A 13834-nucleotide genomic window follows, 5' to 3' on the forward strand; every position below is an offset into this window, starting at 1 on the left:
TGGCAAGACTCTGTGGCATCTCTGCCTGAGAGAGCAAGGCACTGGACCAGTGATGGGGCCCAATGGCTCCCAGCTGAAATCCTCACTGGGAAAAGCTGCAGCCCCTCCCTCTGCCCAGTGCTGATCATCTACTCTGGCTTTCCCTAGTGTTACAGCCATCATTTAGTGCACAGGTTCCCCCCTCTGCCTGGTGGGAGGGGAAGCCAAAGGTCCATTTGTTTTTTCGGACTTCTGTGGGTGCTCTCCCAGCCCCAGCTGGATCTGCAGGGTTTGGGGGGGTGGGGTGTGGAGAAGGGGGTCTGGTCTGTACCATGTCTGCCCCCATGCCCGAATCAGCACTTAGGGTCCCACTTTGGGCTGCTGTGCCCATGGATTACACCGAGTTTTGCAGAGTACTTGGCGTTTGGATAAACCATCAACTCTCCTTCCAGTTCTGCTTGCTTTCCACCTCTGAATGCCGCCCAAATCCAGGTCTTTGAACTCTGATGTAGAGAAGAGGTGGCTGGAAATCGCAGGCCAGTATAACCAGCACTGCCAGCATATTCTTCAGCTGTACTGACCTCAGCTCAATACATTTGTCAGTGCTCATGCCAGGGAAGGAGCTGCTGCCCAAGGCAAGTAGTGCAAGGCCGATTGCATCAGGCGGGTGTTGGAGTGGGCAGATAAGCTGTGCCCAGGGCACTGCTGCTGGGAGCACTCATCAGCCCTTCGGCTGCTCACCATGCAGGTGCGAGTTTAAGCCAGCTCTCACTTGCTAAATCTGTTGCAGTGGTTTTACAGTGGTGCCTACCAGCACTGGTGGTTGCTGCTGTGCAGCTCAGACCTCAACACTGTGACTCCCCCACTCCTGCTGTGCAGCTCTTGCAGGAGCATCTCCAGCTGCTGGCCGCTTCTTGGGGACCATCTGCAGATCCTGAAGAAAAGATTTCAATTGCTGTGTACCCACCACAGCTGTGTGTCATCCAGAGCTCAATGATGTTCACAGCACAAGGTTGGGCAGGGGGTGCTGGACCCCTTCTGCACCACAGCCTGGGTGGGCTGAGCTGCCCCTGGTCAGGGATGTGAAGGGTCTGCAAAATGTGGGGGTTTCTTTCAGTAGAGGGGAGTATGATCTAAACTACATGTCAGGATGCTTTGAAGCATTGTCCTCTGTGGGATGTTTTCCAGAGGATCAGCATCACCAGCCAGGGCTCAGCAGGGAAGGTGTGCTGGGGGAAGGAGCCTTTCCTCATTCAGTGCTATTCCTGTCCAGCCATGATGTCTGGGCTCCTTTCCCAGATGTATGAAGAGGTGCAATCACTCAGTGTCTATCAATCAGTGTCTTTCAAGAGAGGGGGTGTGCTGGTTTTACCATTCGTCTTCAGGGTGATGTCGTGAGAGTTCAATATAAATTGCTCAAGGTCAAGGAAGCTCTTCCTACACCCAGACTTGGGAGAAAGAGCGTTTGGAAAGCAGCTTCTTCGCTTCTCCCACCCCTGCCAAAGCTGAGCTCATCTGCAGTCCCTGCATTTATGGCAGCTTTAGCCATTCACCACCACAGGCACAGCCAGCATTGAGCCGTGGAGCTGTGGCTGGAGATCACCATGCATGAACCATCCCTGGGCTCTCAGTCAAACAGCACTGTGCTGCTCATCTGTTTTCTCCTCATCTTCAGGCAGTTATTTCATAAAAGCTCAGCCCATGCTACAGTGACTTACCCAGGCTTCACTACAGGACAAACTTTCTGAAGGCTCCTTCTCGGGTTTGTCTCAACATGCTGCAGTTAAATAAATATTGACTGACTACCGCTAGCCAAAGATTTTGTCAGACCACTTAGATTTGCCTGCTCAAATTCTTGCTGCTCCCAACTAATATGTAACTCAGGAAAGTAAAATTTATTGTTCCCTGTGAAGAACTGGTTCACTCTTGCCACATACTTCTGCAAACCTGTTCTGGGTCAGCTCCAGGAACAAGTGTTTTCTGCTAACATCATCTTTCCATCTATGGCAGAACTGGGCTAGGAAAAGGCAGAAGAAGTAAGGAGTTTTCTGTTCTTTTTTAGGCATCTTTGGAGGAAAATGCAGCTGTTTGCAGTTTTCTGAGACATTAATTGGAGGTAAATGACCTTCTGGAAATGTTTAAGTTCCTTTCCCCAACGCAGGGAATTACTTTATTTAGTGTGTCACATTTTGTTTTGTGTTATCACGGGCAAATCACTGATCTCATGCACTGCTTGGCAGAGTTCAGCGTCACTGAAATGCATCCAGATGAAAACCCTGCCTTCTACAGAGCGAATCCAAGCTGGGCTGCTGATACCCTCCTGAAGTGCAATATGGGGTGTTCACCTTGCAACATTTGGCTCATGAAAGCCAGATACTGCAGTGGAAGGAAGCCTGAGGGCATCCTTGTCTCCAGTGGTAAATACTGTCCCGGCCCCAGAGCTCTCCTGGAAAGACACCAGATCTATGGGACAGGCCACACCACCTCACAGTGTCTCCTCTAGAGGGACAGGAGTTGCCACAGCTATTCCACTCTCTGGAGTGGGATCAGCGATTCCCATTTGCTGCGTTGCAACAACCTCTGCAAGTATTCTTGCTCTCTTTTTCATTCCTAGGGTGACACAGGCATGGGATGCAGCCCAGGAGAAGACTTTTTCATCTGGTCTGGTGAGATCAAGGTAGCACAAACCTTTTACAGTGTGAGTTTGGACAGTCCTGGATTGACCTGAGGTCCTTGTGTCAGACCCATTTTCATTCAAACTGTTTGCTTTTGGAGGGGGTCACTGGTCTGAGGGGGGATTCCTGGGCCCACTCTGCCCCATGTGGCTAATGTCTGTCAGGATCAGAATAAGGCTAGGAAAGACAAAAAAGTCTTGAGGCATCTTCTAGGGCTCTCCCACTACAACAAAAAATGACTGTCTAATCACCTGGAAGAACTCTCTGAAATCCAGTAAAGGTAAAGACTCGGAAAAAACAATGGAGACAGGAACTGGACACAGCTGTGGGAGCAAGAGGGGATGCAGAGAAGGTCCTTCCTTTCAGAGGGTTATGGGGCTTGGGATCATCAGAAAACTGGCCAGAGTAGCTCCATCATCATCAACGCTAAACCTCAGGTGAGTTCATAAAAATGCAGCTGAACCGGGGATCAAAGAGCTGCAAACCTCTTTTTCTGTCCTCTGTCCACCTCCACAATCACTTCAGCCCATTGAAAGAAGACTACAGAAAAAGACACCACCCAGGGGCAAGCCAGGCCCTGGGCACAGCTCTGAGCCTCGTGTCACCTGTGGAGAGCAGGACTAAGAGCAGACCACCAGTGCACAGCAAGCCCAGTCTGAACGCCAGGGTGAGGGGCTGGGGAAGCTCCCGTCACTGAGCTCTGAGTGAGTCCCTGGCTCAGCTCCCTGGGAGGCCGCAGGTGATGAGAAGACTAGGAACTGAAGGCTGGGTTTGAGAACAAAGGGGTTTTTTGCCTGAGCACCCGTGAAGACAGATTTCAGATTTGCAGATGATTCCTGCAAATGAGGTGACTGGATCCTGAAAGAAGCTGTGTCCCAGCACTTCCCTCCAGCCCTCTGGTAATTAATCCAGGGCTGATCCTGGGCTGGCAAAGAGCAGATTCTCCCCCAGGCCCCAGAGGGTGATAATGCACAAAGAAGAGATTAGTTATTTATTTGCTTATTTAAAAGCCTTCATTGTTCAGACAAGGGGGGAAAAATATCTCCTGGGACAGGCAGACCCTTGCCATTGAGGGGGAACAGCACACACAGATGCTTTGCACAGGGCTGTCTGCCATGTTTGTAAGTGTCAGGCTGGATAAAATGAGAAGAGAGAACCACAGGGCTGTGCTCGGCAGCCTCCTCTGTCGTGTTCTTGCCATTTGTAAGACATACACTGTCGGTGGCAGGCAGAAGCATGGTGACTTTTAGCACCTGGGGTTCCCTGGGTAGCAGAAGAAACAGGCAAGGTAGATAATGTCCCCCATTCCCTCCAGCCATTACCTCACTCATGGCAGAGCGATGGTGGGGCTGCCCAGGTGACAGACAGGCCCTGGGTGCCCTGGGCTTGCAAGTGATTGGGGATGGCACTCCCTTGTGACCCCTGTCATCCCTGGAGCTAAGGCCATCTCCAGCAGGTACCAACAGCCTTATCTCAAGCTTTGGCATCCTCTGCATGGCCAAGAAATGGGACAGGCAGCTGCCAGTCCACAGGCCACGCAGTGCGTGTGTCTTGGGATGCCTTTCTCAGACCCAAGGGCTCCTTGGATGCTTCACCTCCTCCAGGCTTTCTGTTTGCCAAGCATGCACAGACCAGAGAGCCTGGAGAGGAAAGATGTGCCCAGCGTCACACAGCAAGCTGGGAGCAGAAAAGAGCAGTTCTGGATCCCACAGAGTGATACTGACTGCTCAGAGACAAGCCAGGAGCTCTGGGAAATTTTGCCTTATTTCATAATTCATCACTGACTTGCTTGGTTCCCGTTTTTGGGATGGGTGGTGACACAGATTACCTGATTTGTGGCTTTCCAGCAAGACCTGCTTTTTGGAGGTGTTGAAAGGGTGATGTATTTTTGACATTCTGGACAAATTCCCGTGCCTCAGTTTGCCTATAAAGAGAGGGTAACAGTGCAATGTTTCCAGGCTGTCACCAGGATGTCAGACCCAATGTTCTACAGACTTTGCTGGGATCCTGTCATAGCAGATGCTGCCCAGAAGTGACACAAGGTGCCCTGGTTCTCAAACTGAAGGAGCACAGCCTGTCTGCAGGGTGGGTCAGGACCAGACTTGCATCTTTTAGGCAGGCTGGGTGTGATGCACCTACACCCGGACCCATCACAGGGTATCCTGGTGGTGGGTCCCTTTCCCGGAGGGCTCACACATGCCATGCAGAGAAACGCACCCCTGGGATCTGTTCCAGGACAGACAGAGGCAAGGCAATGGCTGGGCCATGAAACAGTTAAAGCAGTATCGTGTGCTCCCTCCCGATTGTTCTGCAAGGTGTGTTGTGACATTTGTACTTCCTCCTGGCAGCCTGCGAGCAGAGGCAGCAAGGGAGAGACTGCAGAGATGCTGCCAGCCCCTCTGCCCCCGCCCTGAGGGTCTCTGCTGGGGGGATCCACCATGACCCTCCTCAAGCTCATCGGCCGATGTGCTGTGATACTCCTCCTAGCTGTGCTGTGTGATGTGATCGGGCTGATCATCCTCTTCCTGGGAATTTTTGCTCCGTTAAGCTCCTGGGACTTCTTCGTTTACTTGGGAGCTCTGTTGCTTGCTTCCAGCCTTGTCTTCTGGATTTTCTGGTACACGTTCAACATTGAGGTGCCCTTTAGGGAGCTAGGTCTTAACTAACTGGTGTCTCCGCAAAGCTGAAATGGAAACTTGCACTTGGAGGAGCAACGTCACATGCTGGGAAGCTCCAAAACATCATCCAGCTGATGAAGAACATCCACAAAGACCAAAGGGAAGGGCCTGTTGTTCCTGCAGCATCGACCAGCCAGATGGACCCTCAGGGGAAAGGTACCTACAGCTCAGCATGCACAGGGATGCTTCCCTAGTGTTGGGGAATGCAGAGGTCTTGACAGGGCAGCCAGACCTTTCTGCTGGTGACAGCCACTTTTCAGGAGTAAAATCAGATTTTAAAATGGTCTGGAACAGATTAATGATGGACAGGAACTTGGTTTTGATAAGATGATTCTGTCTGAATTAATCTGGGGAGGGGGATTTTGATGCAAATTGGAGGTGGGTAGTGGAGGAGGTGGTTTATTCCCTCAGTTCTTCCCATCACATGATGCTGTGAGTTGAGGGTCCTGAAGTTCTCTCGTGACAGCTTTTGGTAGCAGAGGGACAGGGACCGCGAGCGATCTCCCAGTGATACAGCCTGGGCAAACAGAGAAAGTCAATAAGAATAATCCAGATCCAGGCTGTTGCTTAGCACCAAAACCTCTGTGTACGGCGTGTGAGTGAGCAAACCTGGCTGCTCGTTGGCATATCCCCATCACACCAGTGTGTGCTACTGAGCTGCCCAGGTTGGGAAGGTTTTTCCAGTGGAAAGTGTATTTCCAGAAAGTTAATGGGGAACAGTGAAAAACTGTGTGAAGGTTGTATCACTAAAGCACTGGTATGATGCCCTGTACGTAGCCTGGTGACAAATGCTGAATACACAGAAACTGGGTACAAAGTGCCATGTTTGATCACTGGTTCTGAGATTATGCCTTCTTAATCTCAGACTGGTCTTGAACATGCCTGGTTTGTTTGGCAGTTGCCCAACGGGCAGGAAGATCAGGTAGCGTGGACCTTGGTTGGGTTGTGCAGCCTGGTCCTACAGCGCATGAGCACAAGGGATCCACACGTTGAGCACCAGCCCGGGCGTTGCATGGAAACATTCAGGTCTGCCCAGAGCTGCTGCAGAGGGCTCAGTTCTGGCCTCGCCTATGAGCAGCAACACCATTGCAAAGCTTAACAGAGGTGGAAATGTCCATGTGTCGGAAGAGCATCACTGAATGGACAGTGTCCTGCATCCTTCCCAACATCCCAAGGGGATGTTCCTCCCCACCAACATGCCAACAAAGCTGGTGGAGCCAATTAGCCCAAGTTAATTAACAAGAAACACCACAGTGCTCAGAGCTGTACGGTACAGGACAAAAGGATGATGGCGTTAGGAGGATGCCCCAGCCAGGAGCCAACCGTGCACCCACATAACAAGAGCAAATCCTCGCCCCAAGGAGCTAATGGTTTTATAACAGTATATAACAGTACATGAGACAAAGAGAAGGCAGAGATGGGGTAGATGTCCTCCACTGACAAGCAGGTGAGTGTCAGAGCTGAGACCAGACCCAATTCTCTTCAGTTTTGTCATCTCATCCAGGCCAGTCCCCCGAGGCATATACCTCCCAGTGCATAACGCAGGAAGATTGCCAAATTATATGGTCCCCATTAGTGAGCCACTCGAGAGAGATTTCCTTGCACAGTTTTTTTATAAAGCTTCTCACAACCGGTGAGAAACATTTTTTTTTAATTATTTACTGATTTTTCTTTATTTCTTGTCTTGTTGGCAGTGAACGCAAGAGGCAGCCAGGAAGTTTTCTCAGCTCTCCCAGGAGTGTGGAAGCTGCAGTGTGAGTCACAGTGTCTTTCAGCCCTGTGTTTACCAGGATGCCTGGACCAGGAGTTCAGCTTTACCCTCCACCAGCAGGTCTCGGGGTGCTTTTCCCCCCCATGTGCCCTTGGGACTACCTCCTTCAAGAATTTCCTTGATGTGCCTCCAGATAACACCCTGTAACAAGCATCAGTTGGATACTGCAGCTATACATACAGAAGGGCAGCAGTAACCAACACCCTCCTTTATTTGCTCTGGGATTTTTAATTACTAGTGCTAAACCTGTTCAATCCAGCCCATAAAGCTTAACTGAGGGCTTTGTCACCATTCAATGTCTGTCCCTTGTTGGGTGCAAGCCTGGGTGCGTCGCTCAGGGACAACACCCAGGGAGCTGGTAGCATTGCCCAGGGAACCAGCAGGAAATGGGTGCAAGGACCCTGTCACCACTTGTCCCTCCTGCGTCCTGGGCTGGTGGGTCAGACCACTCCTGAACGATGCTTGTTGTGGAGCAAAGTCTGCCAGCACCTAACATTGGATGAGCCAATGCACATTGCCAGCACATGTCTAGGGGAAAGCTTTGGGGTGATGAGGGGTGGAAGGTGGTGCTCACCCACCCAGGAAAGTGCTGTCATCCCTGTGCCCACACCTCCTGGCATTCACTGATGAGGTCGTATCAAGCTCCATGAAGGAGCAGAGGCTTCCAATGCACCCCACCATGCACTGGCTTGGTCCAAGCATTGCACTGCCAGAGTCCTGCAGAACCTGGGATCCTGCGTTCCCCAGGGGTATTCCTGCTTACACCTTTCCTCCTCTCTGGTTCATCTGTGGTCTCCGATAGTCACCCAACTCACGTGGCTTCAGGCAGGGCAAGCACTGTTCCCCAGCGGGATGCACGTGGGGAGGTTGTGCACAAGTCAAACCCAAACGTGTCTATTTACTTGTGTGCTCAAGGCACCTTCAGCATCTTTCACCTCCTCTAGGCAGCTGGCATGGAGAGGCATTGTCATGATCTGGACTGGAAGGTTTTCTGTGTTGATAAATGTTTAAGGTGTTCCTTCCTTCAGTTCCTTACAGGTATGGGCACAGGTGTGACATGGTAGCTTCAGTTTCCCCCATGCACAGCCAGGCCCAGCTACCAGAGGGAAAACGTCCCACTTGTGGTGTGTGCCCATGGCTGGGGACCATGGGATTTCTCGTGCCTCTCTGTCCCACCTTCTTGCCATGATGGGTACCCACGAGCCTGCACACCCCAGCACCTCCAGAACACCAGCTCTGATGGTCTCCAATGCCCCTTTCCATCCCAGGGACATAAAACCTTCTTTCTTCTGCTGTTCCCAAACCAATGGCAGGAGAAGTATGAGTGAAGCATCTGTGAGTCTGTCCCTTGGAGGCTCAGTCCTGTGAAGCACCAGGAGAGCTGGCCAAGCCCAGCACATTATTGACCCAAGAGCTTATCTTTCACCATTGGGTTTTCGTGGTTTTGTACTCAGTCTGTTTGTTCCAGGCTGCTGGGGGTGTTTTACAGCCACAGGCACGGTGTAGCCCAGTGGCTATGGCACAGTGCCCGTGCATGCAAAGCACGGGGAATCAGCAGCCTTCCTCCACTCCCTGACCAGTCTACACTCCCCAAGTCACCCCACTGACCTGAACAGCCCACCACCAAAAACCCAGCACTTTCCAGTTCTTCCTACCCTGATAATTTAACCCCAAAATGCTGTGGAAGTACATGCCAGGAGTCCTCTTTCATGACTTGCGCATGGTCTCAGGAGTCTGGGCTCCTTTACACCTTTTCCCCTGTACAGCACCACAGCCACAGCATCCCACTCTCTGCACCCAGGGAGGCACCAGGGATAATAGCAACCCCAGCGATGTCAAGTGCTTGCTTATGTGTATAGATCTTCAAGAGGGAAAAAAATCCTCCTTTTGTGAACAAACACTAACAGCCTTACTCATATCCTGACCTGGGCTGATCTTGAATATCACAGGGCAGCCCACATTGTCCGACTCAGAAGCTGGCATAGCTGCACACATGGGCATCCTGGACATCCTCTTTGCCACCCACAAGTCTGCTGGTGCTTCTGTATCAGGTCTGGCTGTATCAGGTCAGTGGTCCCCTGAGTTTTGATTGTAGAGGTCTTTATTGGAGAGATCTTGAATTTCTTTGATATCATCAGGGTCTTTTCAAGTATTTGCATCTCTTTTTTTATAGGGAAACAGAAAGGACCAGTGTGAATGTAAAGAGCGAGCAGATGAAGAGCAGTAGCACCAGACAAGGACTCTTGTGCTGCTCTTGCAACCCTGTCACTGAAAATACAGAGAGTGCTCTGCTATAATGGTCTGCTGGGCATGTTGTTACCACTTTAGGCACAAGTACCCAAGGCACCCCTTGAACAGTGAATATCCTTTTTGCACCCTCCCTAGGATCACACTCGCTTCTACCCACTGCCGTTGTCTCAGAGCACCCAACACAAGCAACCTGGCAGGAGCTGAGCCCCAGCGGTTCAGCAGGATCTGGCTGACAGGTGGGACCAGTTCTGCAAACCTCAGGAATGGATGGGACAAACTGGTTCAACAGGACTCACAGCTGGAGAGGCTGCCTGAGGTGCAGCTGACCCCCCTGGCTGGGGGACCTTGTCTGTACATTGATACACTCAACAGGAGAGGGAAACAACAAAATCAGACAGGACAGGGGATTTCCTAAGCAAAATCCAGCAGCTGTCTGGATTAGGTACTTTTTACCTAATTTCTTAGGTAAATTACCTAATGTCTTAAGTACATTTTACCTAATTCCACCAGAGTCCCAGACACTTTCTAAGTGGCACTTCATGAAATACTCAGGATCTTGCTTCAAAAAAACTGGAGCTGTGAACGCTGCAAAGACCGGGAAAGTATTTAGAGCATTGGCTGTCAAACCGATGGTGGCTCAACATGGAAGCAAACTTCCTGGCTGACTCAAAATACAAATCTCATGTGAGAAAAGAGGAGACCAAGAGACCCATATCCACCCTTCTGTGTTCCCGATGCGGTGTTCAGCTGGCCATAAAGACACTGTGTACTATGGAATCATGGATAACACCTATCAAATAGGTCGCTCAGCACTTTCCACTACAGATGTCTCTTTTAAGCTGTTTTAAACTTCGCCAAAATTTATTTCTTTGTGATTTCCCATCCTGGAGAATCTGCCTTCGAGATGAAGTTCCATACTTCCCTTGGTCTTTCTCTCTGCAGACCAGCTGACAGGACAGTGCTGGCACTCAGGGACTTCTCTGTTAGTCGAGACACATTCTGGTAAATGACTGTAAATCACTTGGAGACGGTGAGGCTCGAAATGGAGATGTATTGACCTGATGTAGGAGATATCTCCCCACCATATGAGAAAGACCTCCACAAACTTTCCTGCAGTGATGGAGACGTGGTTTGGGCCTGATGTACACATGCTGCTTACATTCAGTCCAGCTCCATCAGCCATTGCATGTGGAGTTAAAGAGGCCCCAGGGAGAGCATGCAGCGAACAAAACACTTGGATCTCCAGAGGGAGGTTTGAGCTGTGGATGTCCACCTTCACTGCTGCCTAGACAACAGCATGGACCACTTAACACTATATGGGTGATATCAAGCCTTTGGTGTCCTTGCTGTCCTTAATTTTAGCACCTTGTGCCAATAGCAATGGCAGTGGGGTTTGTGGGCAAGTTGTTCAGCATGGGAACTACTGGTTGAGGGGGAAACTAGCAGCTCTTCTCTGTCTCTAGTTCCTAGGGCATGAGACTGGTGGGAGGGTTGGCATCTCAGCCCTTGCCATGAGGTGGTAACTGGTGTTTCCTGTAGCCATGTAACCATCCTGTCTTTCTCGACTGGGAAGGAAGGCTCCCTGCTCAACTCCACAGATATACTGTGCAGGACTCAAAGCATTGAAATAACATACATTTGAAAATTAGGGATATTTTGGCCCTAATCCTGTCCCAGGTATAACAGAGAAGACCTCCCAGTTCCCCAGAACATCACTCAGAGAGTTGTCATGCTAAGAGATGCCATCAAGCACATCGAGCAGGGCACGAGGCTGCCTTCTGGGGATGTGGAGCAGAGCAGAGCCCATGCCAGGGTGTTCTGCAACTTTCTGTTCTGTTCTGTCCTGTTCTGGGGGAACCTTTCTGGGACTTTTTTACTAAAGTTGCTACCTTCTTTTTCAAAGTTTCAAAACTGACAGTAGCTGGTGGGGTAAAGTTGCCACAACTCTGTTGAGGAGTAGCTCTTACACAAGGGAGAATGAGAGCTGGAAAATGTGGTAGCATGTGTGGAATAAATAGCAGAGTCAGAACATCAGTGGCAAACATCAACATCATTAACACTTCTCTGACAAAACAGAGACCCCCTTCTGTGCAAGTAAGGTTTTTTAAAAAATATGTTTAAAAAACACAGGCACTGTTGGCTCTTCTGCATTTGCAGTTAGTGTGGCAGTGGGTCATTAATTAATTCTTTTTCCTTCAAAGATAAAAATCATGTTAAGAGGATGTCTGAGATTTTTGCAAATTCTGATTACTCTAGAAGCAGGGACTTTTAGGAAACAGCAGTGGTCAGGAGATCACTGACCATAACCCCGGGGCAAGCAACTGCACTATCTCTGCAAATGACTGCCCTCTGCCCCAGGCAGGAGCCAGCCTTCTGCAGGGCAGCCTGCCAGCGTGAAGCCAGATACCCATCCATGACTGATCAAGGAACGAGACAGCCTGCAGCCAGGAATTTTATCAAATAAAGTCCTGTAGAAATTCTGACCCACTGCTTACAGGGCCACCTTCACACTTAACCCACGGGTGGAGCCAGACTTGCTTGGAAGCAAGAGACAGGGTTTGAAAAGGGACCAGCACTCTGTGACCTGACAGGGCACCCAGGCCAGAGACCACTAACTCCTCCTGTACATTTGGACCTGCACAGCACCTTGTACCCAGGGGCTGGGGAGGGTGGGGTGTAGTACAAGTAGGGTTTGTACATTGTGGAGCAACTGGTTCTCCCAGACTTTTACAGAAATACTTGTCTCTCCCTGCATGGCTGCATCCACCTTCCCTGGTCTGGAGGGAGCAGGATGCCTAGTCCTGCAGGCAGTCCCTGCCATAGGTATGTATGCCCTGTTTCCAACTGGTTCTAGCACAGCTGGTGAGCTGGAGGGAGTGGGCTCTCAACTGGGATTTAACCCTCACCAGCCCTAACTGCTGCAGCTGCTCAGCCATGGAGGTGCTTGGAGCTGATGGGTGGGGTGGGATGCAGCAGGATGAGCAGCTCCTCCATCCTCTGACATTGGGCCAGCTCTGACTTCACCCTCAGGCCATTTCCTTACACACTGTAGGGCCAGACACTGCCTTGCTACTTGCAGACTCCTTTTTCTGTCCCCACCCAGTGCTACTGCAGTTCGGTTGCTGCTACGTCAGGGCAGGTGGCACCTGCAGACACAGCGCAGTCAAAGGATCCTGACGTCTGCTCCATCCTCCTGCTCTTCCAGCGAAGCAAAGCCCATTTGTGCAGCAGGAACATGACCGGTCCCGCACTATCTGGGAGAATAAGGCTGGAGTGAAACCCAACCCCAACATAGAGAATCCTGGAGAGACAGGCTCCAGCGTCTGCTGCAGCAGGAGCCCCCTTGCCTGTCCTCACGGTCACGGGGTGGCAGGGAGGGCCTGTTCAACAGGTCTCCAAGACGAAGGACCATTGCACGATGCTTTGCAATGTCAGGGACGTTTTTGTAACGTCAGCACAGCAGCTGCCAGGGAAGGGGAGAGCTGGGCAGTCCCCTGCGGTCTTGCCACCCTTCCAACCCACACCCAGCCCCTCTGCTTCACCAGTCTCCATTAACAAACCAGGACCTTTAATGCCTGACTTAGCCCTGGCTGGGCTCCAAATGGATCAGCGCAGCAGTGCTAGCCAGAAGTTAATTGCTGCTCATTTGAAAGGTAACTTCAAGCCCTGCAGTCATTAGTGAGAGGGGTGAGAGGAAGCGCTTGTGGCACCAGCAGCCAAAGGCCCTTGCCCAGGGGCTTCGCTGTAGCCACTGGATGCAAAGCTGAAGAGCAGCTCCCAGCAACACACCGGCCTTGCACAGCACCGGCATCCTTGTGCATCCCTGGGGCTGGCTGCTGCTCCAGAGCCTGTCTGGGTAGAAACCAGCTGCCAAAGCACCAGCAATGGCTGGGTGGCTCTGCCATCTAGCTGGGCCTTATGGCTAGTGCTTTCCCTGAGTGGCCACCAAGCTAATTTGTGACTGCCATTACTGATGCTCAGCAGTGCTTCATGGCTGCTTTCTACCCACTCTTGATAGAAACAGTTCCCAGGAAATGAAAACCTGGAGATCACACCCATCTACCAGGGCGGGGGCCAGTGCTGGTTGGGGATGAGATCTGACTCCAGCAGATGCAGTCATTGGCTCTTCCCAAGGATGTGCTCCCACCAAGCACCTCATGGTGGATTACAAAACCTGCTTGATCTTCAGCTCTGCGGTGGAAAGGACACTTAAGGGCTCCTGTATGTGTGTGCCAGGATCTGTCCATGCACAGTGAGTTGGGTGCCCAGCACTGGCCCTGCAGCACCCCTGGCACATCCCACCTCGGCATCACTGATCCCTGCCTGCACCCAGTACTGGGAGCATCAAGCACACATCTGCCACCAGTCATCACAGGGAACACTGGGTATCAACCAGCAGAGAAGTCACACTTGAGACAAGGGAAGTGGTTTTCCCAGCTCAATTTGCTGTTGCAAAATGAGATATTGTTTAAAGCAAAACC

The sequence above is a fragment of the Athene noctua genome, chromosome 18, assembly GCF_965140245.1.
Source record: "Athene noctua chromosome 18, bAthNoc1.hap1.1, whole genome shotgun sequence".
NCBI classification, from domain to species: Eukaryota; Metazoa; Chordata; class Aves; order Strigiformes; family Strigidae; genus Athene; species Athene noctua.